The sequence below is a fragment of the Coffea arabica genome, chromosome 10e, assembly GCF_036785885.1.
Source record: "Coffea arabica cultivar ET-39 chromosome 10e, Coffea Arabica ET-39 HiFi, whole genome shotgun sequence".
Taxonomy (NCBI): domain Eukaryota; kingdom Viridiplantae; phylum Streptophyta; class Magnoliopsida; order Gentianales; family Rubiaceae; genus Coffea; species Coffea arabica.
In genome coordinates, this window is record NC_092328.1 from 14,674,919 (window position 1) to 14,692,918 (window position 18,000).

An 18,000-nucleotide genomic window follows, 5' to 3' on the forward strand; every position below is an offset into this window, starting at 1 on the left:
AGTGAAGCTGTCTGAACTCGAAAGGTTGACCAATTACCAGTGCTACAGGAAGTTGTCAGCGTCAGTCCATATTCATCAAATGTTGACTGAAGATTATATATTTAGATAGGGAGAATTGAAATTTTAGTCCCCAATATTTGTCCCATGTATCAAATTAGTCTTTAAAGTTTTGATCAAAACAAATTTAGTCCCCAAAGTTTGTGATTTTAGACAGATTTATGACAATTAGAGGAAATAGATCGATGACTAATAGTTAACATCAAATTATCCTTAGTCAATAATTTTAACTTTGCACTTTTAGTCTCCAATATTTTGATTTTGAATTATTATCTTCTCTTAAATTTTAAACAATGATATTAAGGATTTAATATTAAATGAGATGTAAATTAAATGGGTATTAGGAATTCTAATTAAACTTCTTTTTCTTCTTTTTTATTTTTATTTTATTTATTCATGCCAATAGTATCCCATATGTTTCTTCTCTTTTGCATGGTTAGTCTAAAATTTGTTAAAATATATATGTCTTATTGTTTCTCACTATTAATAATTAATTGATAATAGGTTTTATTATTTTTATTTTTAATGATAACTAAAAAAACTTAATTAAGTTTCCCTTTGAATACATACTTTTGTAATTAATTTGATTTTTCTACATTTTAATAGGTTAACATTTGAGTTTGAAATGAAATTGGTATTTTTTACACATCATATGAATCATTAAATGATTATCAAAATACATAGATCAGATCAAAGTACATTAAATGATTATCAAACTTTATAAGGTTGGATTCTTCTCCTTCTTTCTTCCTTCTCTCTAGAGAAAACTCTTTAAGTAAAACTCCATTCTAACTCTCCCATGGGAGAGAGATCTAATTTTTTTAATCTTTCCCCATGGGAAGAATCTTCCCTATAATTTTTTTTCATTTGTGTGAATAAAATCTCTCCTAAAATTTTCTAGTGAATGTTTCTTCTCTCGTTAGAATCGTCTAGTGAGAGTATTTTTCTCTCCTAAATTTTTTTAATGAGAGTTTTCTTCTCTCCTAGAATTCCTAGTGAGAGTTTTACTGTATTTTTTTTAATTTTTCTTCTATTAGATCTGAGTTTTTTCAGATTTTGATTATCAAATTTGAAATTTTTTGGATCTATTCGGCAAATCTCACCATAATAATTGGACTTGAAGTAGTTAATCTGCAGATCTAGCGATTGAAAACATGCACAGATGTCCATGGAGTTACAATTATTTTATCTCATTTTTTTAAAATTTGATTTTTATTGTATTTCAGATCTGTAGTATCCTTTCTTCAGATCTGTTCTTTGATATCTGTGTATGTTTAACGATGTAATTTCTACCATTAGTACAGATTTTAATGACATTATGATATTTTACAAAAAAAGTACATAGATATTAAAAATAAATGCTTTAAATCTACAATATTGGAACATTGGATTTTAATTTATAAGAAAGACAACAAGAAATAAAGAAAGTTTTCTAAAGAATTCCTAAGATCACTTCATATTGATACTTATCTTCACTAGTTTTTATAATTACAATGGCTAACTACAAGGATTTGAAGTCTACGCACGCAAGACATGCAACAATTTGTGCAGCAGTAATTATAATAAACTTAAATTATAAAACTAGAATTCTCTTTTTCTTCCACTATTTTATATTTTATTTATTATTGGTATATTGTCATCCAATTATAATTTATTTAACAAAGATGTACTACTTAGGCTACCATCATGTTGTATCAATATAATGTGTTTTCATGAAATTTTATAGAAATTTAGGAACAAATTTGTCATATATTTAATTTAATTCACATATTATTTTATTTTAAAAGCCTTAGTTATAACTACTTAAAACCTATGGGACCATAATGATCGAAAAGTGAAACATTTGGGACCAGAAATATAAAATTCAAAACTTTTGACTAACACTAATTTGATGTTGACCATTAGTTATGATGATTTTCCATTAGTTGTCCTAAAGCTGTCTAAAATCACAAACTTTGGGGACTAAATTTGCTTTTGACAAAATATTGAGGACTAATTTGACATATAGGTTAAACATTGAGAACCAAAACTATATTTCTCCCAAATAGATAATCCCTTGTGTTATGAGATTATTAGATCTTCCCTTACCTAATTTCCCACATGTTTTACTTTCCATTTCATGTGTATAAATTTCATTTGGTAGTCAACTGGGGGAAGGGAGTTTCTGAAATTGCTAGGCAATTGCTTCATACATGGTGGCGGTGGATTTGAAATTGGATTGATAGGCTTGATTGTCAAGACACAATTAGTTGCAGTGAATAGAAACATTCATTGTAATTTTGCATATTGTTGTATTACTAGTATTTTATGAGAGTGGATTCAATTGGTAAGGTTTGTTCACATTATCTAAGAGAAGTTCAAATACAAATCTCGTTACCAGTAGTCTCTCATTAATAAGCAATCTATAAGAACTACTACAAGACACTCCATGTGACATCTAGAGGATTTTAAGGTGCTTTATATGACATATGGAGAATTTCGAGAAGAATTTGTTGTGCAATTTCTGGGCATTTTTTGTACTGATAAATGCATTGTTAGCTTGCTCTGGATTGGAATAAGATAATCTTGTTCTCCACGTACTCAAACATTATTATTACTAAAAAAAATAAGACTACATGCTTTTTTTGGCATCCTGTTAGGACTTGTTTAGATCAAACCAATGATTTTAAACCCGGACCGGAGAGTGAACCGGAGAACCTTTCGGTTCACAGTTCAATCGGTTCAACCGGTTCGACCCTGGTTCAAAGGTTAATAATTTTTTATTCATTTTAGTATTAAAAATTTTGAATAAAACTAATATATTTATTTTAGAAAATAAATAATTAATAAAAACTGGTTGAACCTCCTGGTTTTCACCGGTTCAATCGGGTCTTGACCGGTTCAATTGATTCTTTCGGTTTTTAATTGAACCAGACCGGAGGCATGGTCGGTTCACGGTTCAACTGGTCGAACTGTCCGGTCCGGTTCGATTTTCAAAATATTGGATCAAACTAGCTGAAACAACAATTGTGTCTAGATTTGTCGCTCTACCACTAACTTAACGGAGCAATATTGTATTCCTGCTCTGTTCCGAACAATTTGATGAACCTCAAAAGTTTATGATGATTGGTTAATGGTGGAGCATACACAACGAATTCATATATTTTTTGACAATTAACGTCAACATATTGATTTACAGAAGAAAGTTGTACAGTTTTTAATGTGAGTTATGATAAATTTAGGTTAATTGGAGTAGCCACATGCAATAAGGCTCAATTATAATTTTGCCCCTTTATTCACCAAGTATGCATATCAAACCCCATGACTAATAGTCAAACCCATGAAATGAACTTTGGTTCATGTCAGTAGCTGAAAAGACAATTATGCCATCATAATTTCTAGCCTTGATAAGTTCACCCTTCTCATGCCATCGGATGAAAATAGCATTCTCCCATTGGAGGAAATATGTCATTTAAAAAAGATAAATGTATGACCTCTGAATTTTTACCCTTGAATTTTGTGTTGGGATCCAAGTGTGGAATACATGACTATTGAGATATCAAGTACACAACAATTTAATGACAAATAAACCATAAGTATGAAAAATAAACGACACACAAGATTTAACGTGCTTTGCCTCCATCACTGAGTGTACATCCATGGAGAGAAATCCGTTCTTTGTTATGAGAGTAAAACTCTATACAAGAATATAATTTGAACCCAAGTTTAGCCCTTATATACGATCTCTCATATCTCAAGAATCCTCTCTCACTTCATGTATAAGACTACATATCGCCCTTATGTGCTACCCTGTAGTATGCCAACTTCACCTATTTATAAGTTACATTACTTGGCCAACATTCAAATAATAACAAGAAATAATTGCTAATTCCTAATCTCACAAGGAATAGAAAATAACTCCTAATTCCTAAACTCATACAAATATGAAATTTCTTGGTTACTACTTCAAGTAACTAGAACAAATTAGAAAACTAGTTATTTCCACACAAATTAAGAAATCTGCCTAAAAGAAATTAAATCAATTTCCTAACAAATCTTCACTTTGGAGAATATTTCTTTTAACAACCATTTGTTTTCAACTATCAACTAATATGATACCGAATTACACATCTAAATCAATACAGTTCTGACACCCAATTGATTCAATAGCCAAATGAATATAATAGGTTGAAATTTGTTATTAAATTTATGATTAATTTTCCCTTTATTCTTACCAAATATTGTTTTAATTGTTAGATTCTACTGATATTCAGTTAATGGTACTACTTGTAGGAAAATATGCGAAACACGATCAAAAGGAGCAATTTTCCAGCATTCTAAGAATTGATTTGATGGTGGCACATTCATGGCCTATTTCTAAGTCAAAATCGAACTCAGGGCAGTTTTTGGATGAAGATTTTGAAGACTTTAATTTTCATTATTAGTTTTAGTATTGAATTAAAAAATTTGAATTATAATCTTTAGTAGTTTCCTTTGTCTATTTGGAAAACATGTTTTATTATTAGCAGTTGTTGTTAAGTAGGAAACAAAGAGGAACAGAGGGACGGACCCATTTGATTAGGAGTCGGCCAAAAAACGAATTGGGGGTGACTCTTTGGAGCATTCGAGAGCCATCGCTTGGTTCTTTTTTTCTTCTTGTTTTTTTCCATCTACTTTTTGAGAGAACCAAATGAAATTTCTATCAAGAAACTCTTGTGGATTTTTTTTCGATGATGCATAGCTAAACTTTTTTTTTCTAGCTGAGGAGTAACAAGGAGCTTGGTTCACTAACAACTGTGAGATCTAACTATTTTTATTAATTTCTTTTATTAGTTAATATTTGTATGTTTTCTGGTTTAATTTTTTATGGTTGTTAATTGTTTGAATATCAAAGGCATCTGATATTTAATTCAACCTAACAAACTATTGTTAATTAGGACAATTAAATCCGTAATTATTTGATTGTCTTAAATTAATGACAACTAATGTGATTGGGACCATGCTAGAGAGATATACGATCTAATTTAAATAAACCCTGGTAGTGGGTTTGTTAATTAGAACACATTTTTTTCTGATTTTTAATGCAATTAAGAAATTAAATCCTTTGGACGTACTTAGAGTTATCTCTTGGATAGGGAAGTAGTTAACGAGCGTACCGTGACTATTGAAACACTACGAAAAAGTTGATTGTTTATCGTTTGTATAACAACTATAACCTGTTTATTAACGAATAATTGAAATAATTCTTACATCAATGATCAGTTATTTGAATCACTCGTAGAGTTATTTCTTTGGTTAGAGCTCGCTTATCTTGAATTAAATTAAATTTACTTTAATTTAATTATTTTTAATTTGTATTGATTGTTTATTTTTATTTTCAATTATCCAAACTCTCCCAGATTAATTTTCACATGAAAAGAAATAAATTTTTCTCCTAATTCCTGTGGAGACGATCCTACTTGTCATTGTACTCGTTTACATCTTTGAGAGTAGGTATTTATTATTACACAATTCCCGACAACTGTCAATTTTTTGCACCATTGTCTGAGATTGGCATTAAAATATTTGTTTCTTTTCTTATTTTATTTTATTTTATTTTATTTTTTGATATTTTTGCTAGTTTATGTCTCGTTCTTCTCGTATAGGTGATTTAATTTTGATCGCGAGATTGAGAAGACAGCGCGTAGGCTACTAAAAAAAACCCGAATACGAAAGGAAGAGCAGTCATTTACTGCATCTCCAGGGATTAATTTGGCTGTGGATTTATTGGAATCTGCAAGTGAGTACTCAAGCGATACTAACCACGAGAAAATTATAATGGCAAATAACAATCAAACCTTGAAGGAGTTGGTTGCTAAGGATTTAAACCAGCAGCCTTTATGCATTACTTTTTTTTTTTATTATGCTGAAAATGTAACGTTTGAATTGAAATCAGGACTAATACACCTCCTCCCCAATTTTCATGGTTTGCCAGGTGAAAAACCTCACAAACACCTACATGAATTCATTGTGGTATGCACAAGTATGAAGCCACCGGATGTCATTGAGGAGCAAATCAAAATGCGGGTATTCCCTTTTTCATTAAAGGGAACTGCCAAGGACTACCTATATTACTTGCCAGCAGGGAGTATCTCAATATGGACGGATATGAAAAGAAATTTCTTGAAAAAAAACTTCCCTACATCCTGGGCTGCCAGCTTACAAAAAGAGATCTGCGGAATTAAGCAGAACTCGGGAGAATCTCTCTATGAATATTGGGAGAGATTCAAGAAATTGTATACCAATTGTCCCCAACATCAAATTAGTGAACAACTTCTCATCCAGTACTTTTATGAAGGACTGCTTCACAGAGATAGGAGTATCATTAACGCTACAAGTAAAGGTGTTTTAGTGAATAAAACCTCTCGAGAAACTTGGGAATTTATTAAGGGAATGGTTGTAAACTCCCAGTAGTTTGGCACAAGAGAGGGTACTCCAACTCATCGTGTCAATGAGGTAAGCATTTCATTGGTGCAAGAGTAGTTGGCAGAGTTAACTTCTGTAGTTCGTCAGATAGCAATGGGGAATATACAGCAAGTCAAAACATGTGAAATTTACAAAAATATTAGTCATCCCACTGATGGATGTTTAATGCTACAAGATGATAGTACGGAACAAGTAAATATGGTTGGATATGTTCCCGCGACCCGTAGGCAATACGACCCTTACTACAACACGTATAATTCGGGTTGGAGAAACCACCCAAATTTTAGCTATGGGGGGAACAAACAAAATTTTGGCCCCAACAGACAGTAAGGGTTTCAGTCACAACACCCATCAAAACCTCAACCCTCCTCATCCAACACAGATACATCCCTAGAGGATATGGTCAAGATATTAGTTATTAAAATTGCGCAATTTCAGCAAAATACCTTGCAATTTCAGCAGAGGACGAATGCAAGTATACAAGATCTAAGAAATCAGGTAAATCATCTAACCTCTATGATAAACCGTCCGGAATTCCAAGGATCAGGGAGACTACGTTCTTAACTTGAGGTGAATCCTAAAAACGTGAGCGCCATGACCCTTAGAAGTGGGAAGGAAATTGAAGGGGTCAAAACCTATAGTTCCGAAGGACAAGAACGATGATCAGATTGAAAAGGAGCCAGAGGAAGAAGTAAGAAACAAGACAATTCTTGAGGTAACTCCGGATCCTTCAATTAAAATTAACACTAACCCACCATCTTTTCGTAGCAAGTTAGAGAAGTCAAAAAGACAAGACAAGGAGAAGGAGATCCTAAAGGTATTCCGGAAAGTGGAGATAAACATCCCTCTGTTGGATGCAATTAAGCAGGTGTCCAAGTATGCCAAATTTCTAAAGAATTTATGCGTCAATCGAAAGAAATTGAGAGGCGATGAAAGAATTGTAGTGGGAGAAAATGTTTCAACTGTAGTACAAAAGAAACTTTCACCAAAGTGTGGAGATTCAAGAGTTACTATTAATGTGATACCGGAAAACATATATACCTTCTTAAATCTAGGACCCTTAAAGGAAACAAGCATTATAATTCAATTAGTCGATCGTACTAACACATACTCCGATGGATTGGTTGAAGATGTATTGGTCCAAATTAATGAACTTGTATTTTTCGCTGACTTTTATGTGCTTGACATGAACGATGAACGTTTACTAAATCCATCACCGGTTATATTAGGGATACCTTTTTTGAGTATGGTTGGGAAGAAAATAGATGTTAAATAGGGCACACTAGCAATGGAATTTGATAAGGAGGTGGTTCATTTCAATATATTTGAAATTATGAAATACTCATCTGACTCTCGTACTATCTTTGCTATGAGTGTGATTGACCCTATGGTACAGAAAATTTTTGAGATTGATGGCAGGGATGAACTAAAGGTTGCTCTTACTACACATCTCGAGTTGGAGGCAACTTATAATATAGAATTAGGAGAAGAGCTTGAATGTATGATTGGAACACTGCAGTCGTTGGCATCTGCAAAAACAAGGTATGAACTTGCACTCCTTTCCATACCAGATTCTCATCAAAAGTTGTTACCTTCTGTGATACAGGCACCTGAAGTGGAACTGAAACCTCTACCAGAGCACTTGAAATATGCATATCTAGGAGATAAACAGACGCTTCCTATCATCATTTTTGCAAAATTAGATCCCAACCAGAAAGAAAGATTAATTTGTATCTTAAAGGACCATAAAGAGGTAATAGGATGGATCATAACTGACATTAAAGGTATAAGTCCCTTGGTGTGCATGCACATAATATGGCTTGAAAAAGGTACGAAACCTGTAAGACAAGTACAGAGGAGACTAAATCCTTTAATGATGGAAGTTGTAAAAAAAAAAAACTCAAATTACTGGATGTGGGAATGATCTATGCTATCTCTGATAGCCCATGGCTGAGTCCAATGCAAATAGTTCTAAAAAAAGTCGAGATTACAGTAGAAGTTAATCATGATGGGGAGTTGGTTCCTATTCACAAACTAACGGGATGGCTGTAATACATCGACTATCGGAAGTTAAATACCGTTACTAAAAGGACCACTATCATTTCCCTATTGATCAAATGGTTGAAATATTAGCTTGTCGTATTTACTACTATTTTTTGGATGATTTTTCAAGATATTTTCAGATTGCAATAACGCTAGAGGATCAGGTGAAAACTACTTTTACATTCCTATTCGGTACATTCGCATATAAAAGAATGCTCTTTGGATTGTGTAACGCTTCTGCGACTTTTTAGATGTGTATGGTAAGTATTTTCTCTTAATATGTTGAGAAAATAATAGAGGTCATTATGGATGATTTTAGTGTCAATAGAGATAGTTTCAATGAATACCTTGAGAATTTGACTCTAATTCTTAAAAGATGTATTGAAACTAATCTCGTACTTAATTGGAAAAAGTGTCACTTTATAGTTGAGCATAGGATAGTTTTAAATCATGTAGTGTTATCTAAGGGTATTGAAGTCGATAAGGTAAAAATAGATTTCATATCCTCCTTGTCATAACCCACTAGTGTGCTGGAAGTGTGTTCTTTCTTGAGACATGTAGGTTTTTATCCCAAATTTATCAAGAATTTCTCCAAAATTGGAGCACCATTGTTTAGACTCCTGTAAAAAGATATAACATTTGATTTTGATGAGAAGTGCAAGAAGGCATTTGATCGTTTGAAAGAGTTGTTGACTTCTTCACCCGTTATACAACTTTCGGATTGAAATCTTCAATTTGAGATCATATGTGATGTAAGTGATAGCGCAATAGGGGCTATACTGGGCTAAAAGACTAGAAAGGCTATACATGCAATTTACTATGCGTTCAAGGCTTTGTGTGGAGTTCAACTGAATTACACAACCATTGAAATGGAGCTTTTAGCAGTTATTTTTTCTTTAGAAAAATTCCGTTCTTATTTGTTAGGAGTTAAAGTGATTGTGTGTTCTAACAATGCAGCCCCACGATACCTGTTGACCAGGAAAGATGTTAAACTAAGACTAATAGGTAGATTTTACTTCTACAAGAATTTGATTTGGAGATTCATGATGAGAAAGGAGCGAAAAACTTAGTTGCGGACCATTTGAGTTGCTTACCCGTTGTTCGAGACGATTTCATAATAAGGGAGACTTTCCCTGATGAGCAACTATTTTCTACTCGCTCTTCTCTCCCTTGATATGCAGATATTGTGAACTATTTAGTCAATAGTTAATCGCATCATGGGGCCCAGCCCAGTGGGAGGGTCAGTGGACCACTGCCTACAGGTTGGTCAAAAGCAAAAAAAAAAAAAAAAAGTTTAGGAGTAATGCTAAATATTATTTGTGGGATAACCCTACTTATGGAGACAATGTGCAAATCAAGTACTACGAAAATACGTAAGTGAAAGTGAGTTCAATTCAATTCAAACATTTTTTTCACTCTTATACATGTGAAGGTCATTTTGAACCGTAAAGCACGGCTCACAAAGTGTTAGAGAATGGTTTTTACTGGCCCACCATTTTCCATGATGCATATTTATTCTGTAAATCCTGTGATAGATGCTAAAGGATAGGAAATATATCCTATCAAAATCAGATGCCACAAATTCCTATGATTTTTTGTGAAATTTTTGATGTGTGGGATACTAATTTTATGGGTCCCTTCCCTTTGTCTTATAATTTTCTTTATATATTGTTGGCTGTAGACTATGTGTCAAAATAGGTGGAAGCAAAAGCCACCCAAACTAATGATTCTAAAGTGGTTGTAAATTTCATTCAACCGCATATTTTTGTTCATTTTAGCGTTCCACAAGCTATGGTCAGTGATAAAGGAAAACACTTCTGTAATAAAGTGCTGGTGGCTCTATTCTGAAAATATGGAGTGACTCATAAGGTGTCTACGTCGTATCATCCCCAAACGAATGGTCAAGCGGAGGTTTCGAATCGAGAAATCAAATCTATATTGGAGTCCCCGATAGAAAAGATTGGAGTTCTTGGTTGGAAGATACATTATGCACTTATAGGACCGCCCACAAGACTCCTATAGAGATATCTTCCTATAGGTTAGTATTTGGAAAATCATGTCATCTGCCAGTTGAACTAAAGCACAAAGTATATTAGATAATAAAAAACTGCAACATCGATTTCGACGAGGTCGAAATGCATAGAAAACTCCAATTACAAGAATTGGAGGAGTTGAGAAATGAGGCATATGAGAATGCAATCATTTATAAGGGAAAAACGAGGATTTTTCATTACTAATAAGTGACAAGAAAATCCTTTGTAGTTGAGCAAAAAGTTCTTCTCTATCAATCTTGTTTAAAACTCTTGCCAGGTAAGTTGCATTCTCGTTGGATTGGTCCATTTGTTATGACTAATATTTTTCACTATGGTGCAGTGGAAATTCAAAATTTATAGATAGATAAGCAATTTTTGGTCAATGGCCATCATGTTAAACCCTATCATGAAGGTGTTTCAATGGAGAAAGTGGACATAATACATCTTGAAGATCTCACATATACTGTTTGAGCAATATTTAACCCTGTCTAACCAAAGACGTTAAAGAAAGGCGCTCATTGGGAGGTAATCCAATTCTTTTTCTGTTGATTGTCCATTTTTATTATGTTTGTCCTAGATTTTATATAGTTAATAGGTTTCATTTGCATTTTTTATGATTAGCAGATGTCCCCCTAACAAGACGTGTCCGCGTCTTGTGGGCACGTGCTAATATGGAATTAACTAACTCCACAATCAGAAGATTATAGACCAATATAATGTGCCCATGTCTTATTGATGGAGAACTCATATTCCAATTTTAAAAATTTCACCGGATGACAAAGCGACAAGATGTGCCTATGCCTTGAGAACATGTACTAATGAGAAATTGTTCAACCTCACCATTAGAAGACTCTAGATCTACAAGACGTGCTCACGTCTTGTTCCACTAAGGGAGGGCAAAAAAAATTTTCCTTTTCTTCTTTTTCTTTCTTTCTTGCAAAAAAAAAAAACTGACTAATCAAAAAAATATTCTTTTTTCTTTCTCTCTTTCTTCTCCAGATGCATGCTTGACCCCTTGCTCTTCCCGCAGCCGTCACCGTAGCCCCTGTCCCGTGCCACCTTCCCGCTTCGCCACTGTCATCAATCGTCATCACTATCGCCATCTCGTGCCGCAATCCCTTTCACCACAAGACCCCGTGGTCGCCATTGGCCCCTTTTTGTTGTAGCCGTCGCTTGTGGTTTTCTCTGATCGCTGGCTTTTTCCTACGCTTTGGACGTCAACTTCGTTTCCATCTGTCATCGCGTCCACCAGTGTCAGCATCGCCGTTCTGCACTTTCTGGCTGTTCACCCCTGGGCCATCACTAGTTAGTTATTCCTTGTCCTCTCGTTTCTCTTTATCACTAGTTGGACATTATCTGTGTGGTAGTTATTTCCTTTCTTGTTTAAATCTGCATCAATTGTCTCCACAGTTGACTATTGCCTTGTTAATTTCTATTTCTATTTCTCGGGCTCTTGGTATTGAACTTTGCGTGGGCAACTTAAAGAGAAATTTATTGTTGTTTTCTTGACTACTTGGTTACTACTTGGGGGATTGACTACTCGTGTTAATTGTCCTGACATAGTTAATTCTTGGTGCGTGGTGGTTTTTTTAATCGATTTCGTCATTAGATTGGATGAATTGGACCTTCTGTGTTTCTTTGCTCATCTAGAAAATTGACTGTGCCATTGTGAATTCTATTTCCTTATTGTCATTGATTGTGGTTGTTGATGTTTCCGTTCTTCTATTTGTTAAAGTTCACTTTCTTAAAGCGTTATTGCTTTATTTTGGGTTAGATTGCTTGGTTGTAATTAGTAGTTCGGCGTCCGTTGGGAGTCTGTCCGTAGCAATTTCATAATCATTGTTTGGTGCTCTATTTGATTCACTGTCTTGATGGCTAAAAAAAAGTTAGCCTCTAAAATCAAAACCTCTAAGGCCAAGACCATCACATTACAACCAACTATCCTCACCAGCGATTCACACCACCATTCTTCTTTAGGTAAACGAGCACGCTTAGGTAGGAACAAGGGTGTCCATATTTCTTCTCCCTCTCACTTTGGAGGACATTTGAATTTCACCAGAGCCGTTGACAAGTAATGATACTCAACTTGTTGTGAACAGCGCATTATCCCTTACAAGTACCTTAACAATCTTACCATGACTGCTCTGGGCATCCGGGCTGATGTTGAGCGGATGTTCACAACCATAGGGTGGCGCCCTTATGCTGCAGTTTACTGTCCTGTGTTTGTTGAATTGGTCAGAGAGTTTTATGTCACTTTTGAGTTTGTCCTTCCTACAGGTTATTCTATAACAACTCTCGATGTGATTCGATTTAGGCTTATGGGTCAGCAGGTTAATTTTTTCATTACCCAGTTTAACTTGGTTTTTGGGTTCATTGACGACGAGTATGCCAATTCTAGGGAGTATGCTGAGAGTGCATGTAATTATGTAGAGTCATTCTTCTCCTTTCGCATGGACATATAGAATGAGGTGTCTATGGACGGGGATTGTTATGATCCTAGTCAGTCCAAGAGTTCCTATCTCAAGGACCCCAGTTCTCGTTATGTCCAGCGCTTCTTGGGTTACAGTTATTCAGCTAGGAAGGACAACTCAGGAACTTTTTCTAAACCTAATTTTTTTTTATTTGCTGTATGCAAAACAATATCAAAGTTAACTTGGAATGTTGGCTGGCCTCTTAATTTAAAACAATTTTGACTAAATGAAACAAGCCATTGATTCTTGACTCGTACATCACCTATTTGGCAGTTAACTTGGGCGTTCTTGATCTATTTGACCACAATTTGCATGTAACTTGTCAAATGGATCCTTTGGATGAAGTTCAATTAGAAAAAATAGGTGTCATGGAGTCAGTTAATAACATAAATTAGTTTCCTCCCCTGGGCTTACTCGTATCCCCGCTCGCCGTTCTTTCATGCGTGCTGGCCCCTCATCTACTTTGAGAGTAGCCGTCGATGAGCCTGGTTCCTCTACCTCAGCGCCTTCTTCGCAGTCATCTTTGGATGCTGAATTGAGGCATCTTCGAGCACAAGTTCATCATATCGATGAGTGGGTGACCAATTTTGCACTTCATATGTCCTAGATTTCCTAGAATTTTGCGGCATTCTTCCACCATGTGGGGTTTATGCCGCCATTCCTGCCTATTCTATAACTGGCCATAGTCCTCCCTCACGATTATTCAGGAAAGTCTCATTGCCTCTCTTTTTCTTTGTGCTCTTACTTGTTACATTGGGGACAATGTCATGTTTAGGTGTGAGGGGGGTGATAGTATAGCGAGTACTGTTCATTTTAGGTGTTTTATTTTCTTTTTGTCACTTTTGGGTAGTTTTATGGTTGTTTGTGATCAAATATAGTTAGACGGCTCAAACTTTTCTATTGCTAAGTTTTCTTATGAGTTGAGTCTGATGTGGCGAAATCTGAGCATATCTCCTTGGTGAATGTTGAAATTTTGTGACTTTTACGGTTCTTGGCTAACTTGTTTAGGCAACGTGAATATTTTCTGGCATTTATTATATAAATTAGTCAATTTTTAACCTTAGTCCTCCATATTTGAGAAATGAAATAGGTTTTGTGATTTTTAATTTTATTTTTTTCACTTTGGTGCTGTTTGAATATTTTTTGGCTGTACTCCGCTAGTGTCGTCACCTAGTAACTGGGAGTTTTCACCAAAAGTGTCAATTTTCGCGTCAAAAAGTGGTGATATCTATGAATATGTGGTTCCAAGGCGATAAAAGTTGAGTATTTGGGTTTCTTCATTTGGTAGATATCAGAGTTCGCGTCAAAAGACTTTTCTTCAAAAAAAATTAGAAAAAAGAAACCGATGACAAATGAATGAGAGTTGTGAAAAAAAAAGATGAAAAATGTACCTGCTGATCCATGGGTTTAGTGTTGAAATTTTGGTTAACAATTGAACCAATTGTTGATAAATACCGGTATAATATTCTAATTTCTTAGATTAGTTAGTTGTGAATTGGATAAGTCTTTGATTTTAGAAGTTAACCGAAGAATATGTCTTGGAACTTAGCCACTAATGCTTGACGTGGGTTGATTGCATCTTGGCAATAGATGGTGTAAGTGATGACCATTGTTTGAGTTTATTTGCTAAATTGTTGTTCTCATGCTTGAGAACAAGCATGGACTAGGTGTGGGGGAAATTGATAGGTTGAAATTTGTTATTAAATTTATGATTAATTTTCTTTTTATTTTTGCCAAATATTGTTTTAGTTGTCGGATTTTACTGATATTTGATTAATAGTGCTACTTGTAGGGAAATATGCGAAACATGATTGAAAGGAGCAATTTTCTAACATTCTAAGAATTGATTTGATGGTGGTGCATTTGGGGTCTGTTTCCAAATCCAAGTTGAACTCAGGGCAGTTTTTGGAGCAAGATTTTGAAGATTTTAATTTTCATTATTAGTTTTAGTATTGAATTAGGAAATTTGGATTATGATCTTTAGTAGTTTCCTTTTTCTATTTGAAAAACAGGTTTTATTATTAGTAGTAGTTGTTAAGTAGGAAACAAGGAGGAACAGAGGGATGGACCCGAACCAAATGAAATTTCTATCAAGAAACTCTTGTGGATTTTTCTCCATGATGTGTAGCTAAACTTTTATTTCTAACTGAGGATTAACAAGCAGCTTGGTTCACCAACGATTGTGAGATCTAACTATTTTTATTAATTTCTTTTATTCGTTAATATTTGCATGTTTTCTAATTTAATTTCTTATGGTTGTTAGTTGTTTGAATATCAAAAACGCCTAATATTTAATTCAACCTAACGAACTATTGTCAATTAGGACAATTAAATCCGTAATTGTTTGATTGTTTTAAATTAGTGACAACTAATGTGATTGAGACCATGTTAGGGAGACATACGATCTAATTTAAATAAATCCTGGTAGCGTGTTTGTTAATTAGAACAGGATTTTTCTAATTTTTAATGCAATCAAGAAATTAAATGCTATAGGCATACTTAGGGTTATCTCTTGGTTAGTAAAGTAGTTAACGAGCGTACCTTAACTATCGAGACACTGAGGAAAAGTTAGTTGTTTAGCGCTTGTATAACAACTATAACCTGTTTATTAGCGAATAATTGAAATAATTCTTGCATTGATGATTAGTTGTTTGAACCACTCTCGAAGTTATTTCCCAGGTTAGAGCTCGTTTAGTCTTGAATTAAATTTAATTTGCTTTAGTTTAATTATTTTTCATTTGCATTGATTGTTTATTTTTATTTTCAATTGTCCAAACTCCCCCAAGTTAATTTTTACTTGAAAAAAAACAAATTTTTCTCCTAATCCCTGCGGAGACGACCCTACTTGCCATTGTACTCGTTTACATCTTTAAGGATAGGAATTTATTATTGCACAGGCCAGATACCTGCCAGAATATGTGTGGTTATCTTGAGTCCAAATCCAGTTGACTCGCGAGAAGGTATTTCAATTCATTATCTCGCTTTTCTTCTCACCACTACTTGCAATTCGGGATCTCATTCAATTAGTTCTATTTCCAACCATTGAGACAACCAAGTGATAAAATTATCATACTTCTTTTCATTCTCAGGATTGTCTTACCATGTGTGATTTCCAAGACTCCACCTGCAACGAAAAACTCATAACTATTAGAGTCTTTTGGTGCTTGGAAATTAGGTTCTTTTGTTTCTTTAGGACACACGCCACACCATCTAAAGAATATAATTCGAATCTAAGAACCACCTGGGATGATGTATCAACTGATGGAATTGTGAGAAAGTTTCCACTGATTTATGTTCAAATTCAATAATGGATTTCATTTTTTTTTTACTCTTGAACCATCTGTCTAGATTCACACCGTCAAATATCTTCATGCTTTCCGACTTCCCATCCTATACCATCAATACTTTTTGCCAAACCATTGAAACAAAGATATCAACCACTAAATTGTTGAATTGGTAACAGGCACCAACTCACTTGATTTCAATAGTCAACCAGGATCTAACCACGAACCTCGCTCTGATACTAGTTTGTTGGGATCCAAGCGTGAAATATATGATTATTGACATATCAAGTACACAACAATTTAATGACAAATAAGTCACCAGTATGAAGATAAACGACACATGAAATTTAACGTGATTCGACTCTATCATTGAGCCTATGTCCACGTAAAGAAACTCATTCTTTATTATGAGAGTAATACCTTATACAAAAATATAATTTGAATCCAAGTCCAATCCGTGTATACCATTTCTCATCTCCCAAGAGCCTCCTCTCACCCCATGTCGCTCTTGCGTGCTACCTTATAGTATGCCAACCCCACCTATTTATAAGTTACATAACTTACATTACTTGGCCAACATCCAAGTAATAATAGGAAATAACTACTAATATCTAATCTCACATGAAATAGGAAATAACTCTTAATTTCTAAACTCATATAAATAGAAAATTTCTTGACTGCTATTCAAGTCATTAAAACCAATTAGGAAACTAGTTATTTTCACACAAATTAAGCAATCTCCTAACAAAAATGAAGCAATCTGCTAAAAGAAATTAAACCAATTTGGTAACAGTTTGCTACTCTCAACTTGAAAAATAAGCATTTTGACCGGTGGTCAAATCTAAAGAAGTATACTCAACCATGTTCTCATGGTCATATGACCAATTTACCCATGACTAACTATTATACCCTCATGGTGCAGAATCTAAAATTTTCTTCTCTATTATGTCCTTGTTTGGGTGGGATTACAAATACGTACAAAACACATGTTCTTTAACGAAAGGTCTTCTTCAGCTATTTATTCTGTGCCAATATTTAAAACTAAAATGTCTCCTTTGTACATAATTGAATTGGGGAGTGGTACTGTGAACACTTGTCCCCATGAGAATATCCCCCATTTTATACCTATAAAACCCTGAAAATAACACAATATATATGAAAACCTAAGTTGAAGATATATTGCACAGATTGTCGTGAGTGGATTCAATTGGTAAGGCTCATTTGTTTTGCTTAAAAAAAAGCTGAAATTCAACTTCCGTTATCAACAATCTCTTATTAATAGGCAATATGTAAAATCCTCTATAATTCTTTGAAAGATGCGTCATTGGCCTACTCTAGCTTAGAATGGAATAACCTTCGCTTCTTCTAAACTTTATTATTACAAAAAAAAAAAAAAGACTGCATGCTATTTTTGGCATCTTGTCACTTGTCAGGACCTGTTTGCAGATCAAACCAATTGAAACACCAATTATGTTTAGATTTGTTGCTCAACTACTAACCTAGTGAAGTAATGCTTACCAAGAAACTTTATGGACCAAGGACACCAACAGTTATCAGGAACAACCATTCTCAATAATATAATATTTTTTGAACAAGATGAACTATTTGTAAAACTTACAATACAAAAACAATTATTACATAGGAAATCCACAAAAACAGTAACAAAGT

The 18,000-nt window shown here is 34.2% G+C and overlaps 1 non-coding gene across 1 annotated transcript; it reads right to left on the reverse strand.

The window, feature by feature from the left end:
- Positions 1-6,231: 6,231 nt before the first annotated feature.
- Positions 6,232-6,338, reverse strand: LOC113713124 (small nucleolar RNA R71). Its single transcript, XR_003453454.2, has one exon. It is a non-coding gene; the product is annotated as a small nucleolar RNA R71 (small nucleolar RNA).
- Between the last annotated feature and the right edge of the window lie 11,662 nt (positions 6,339-18,000).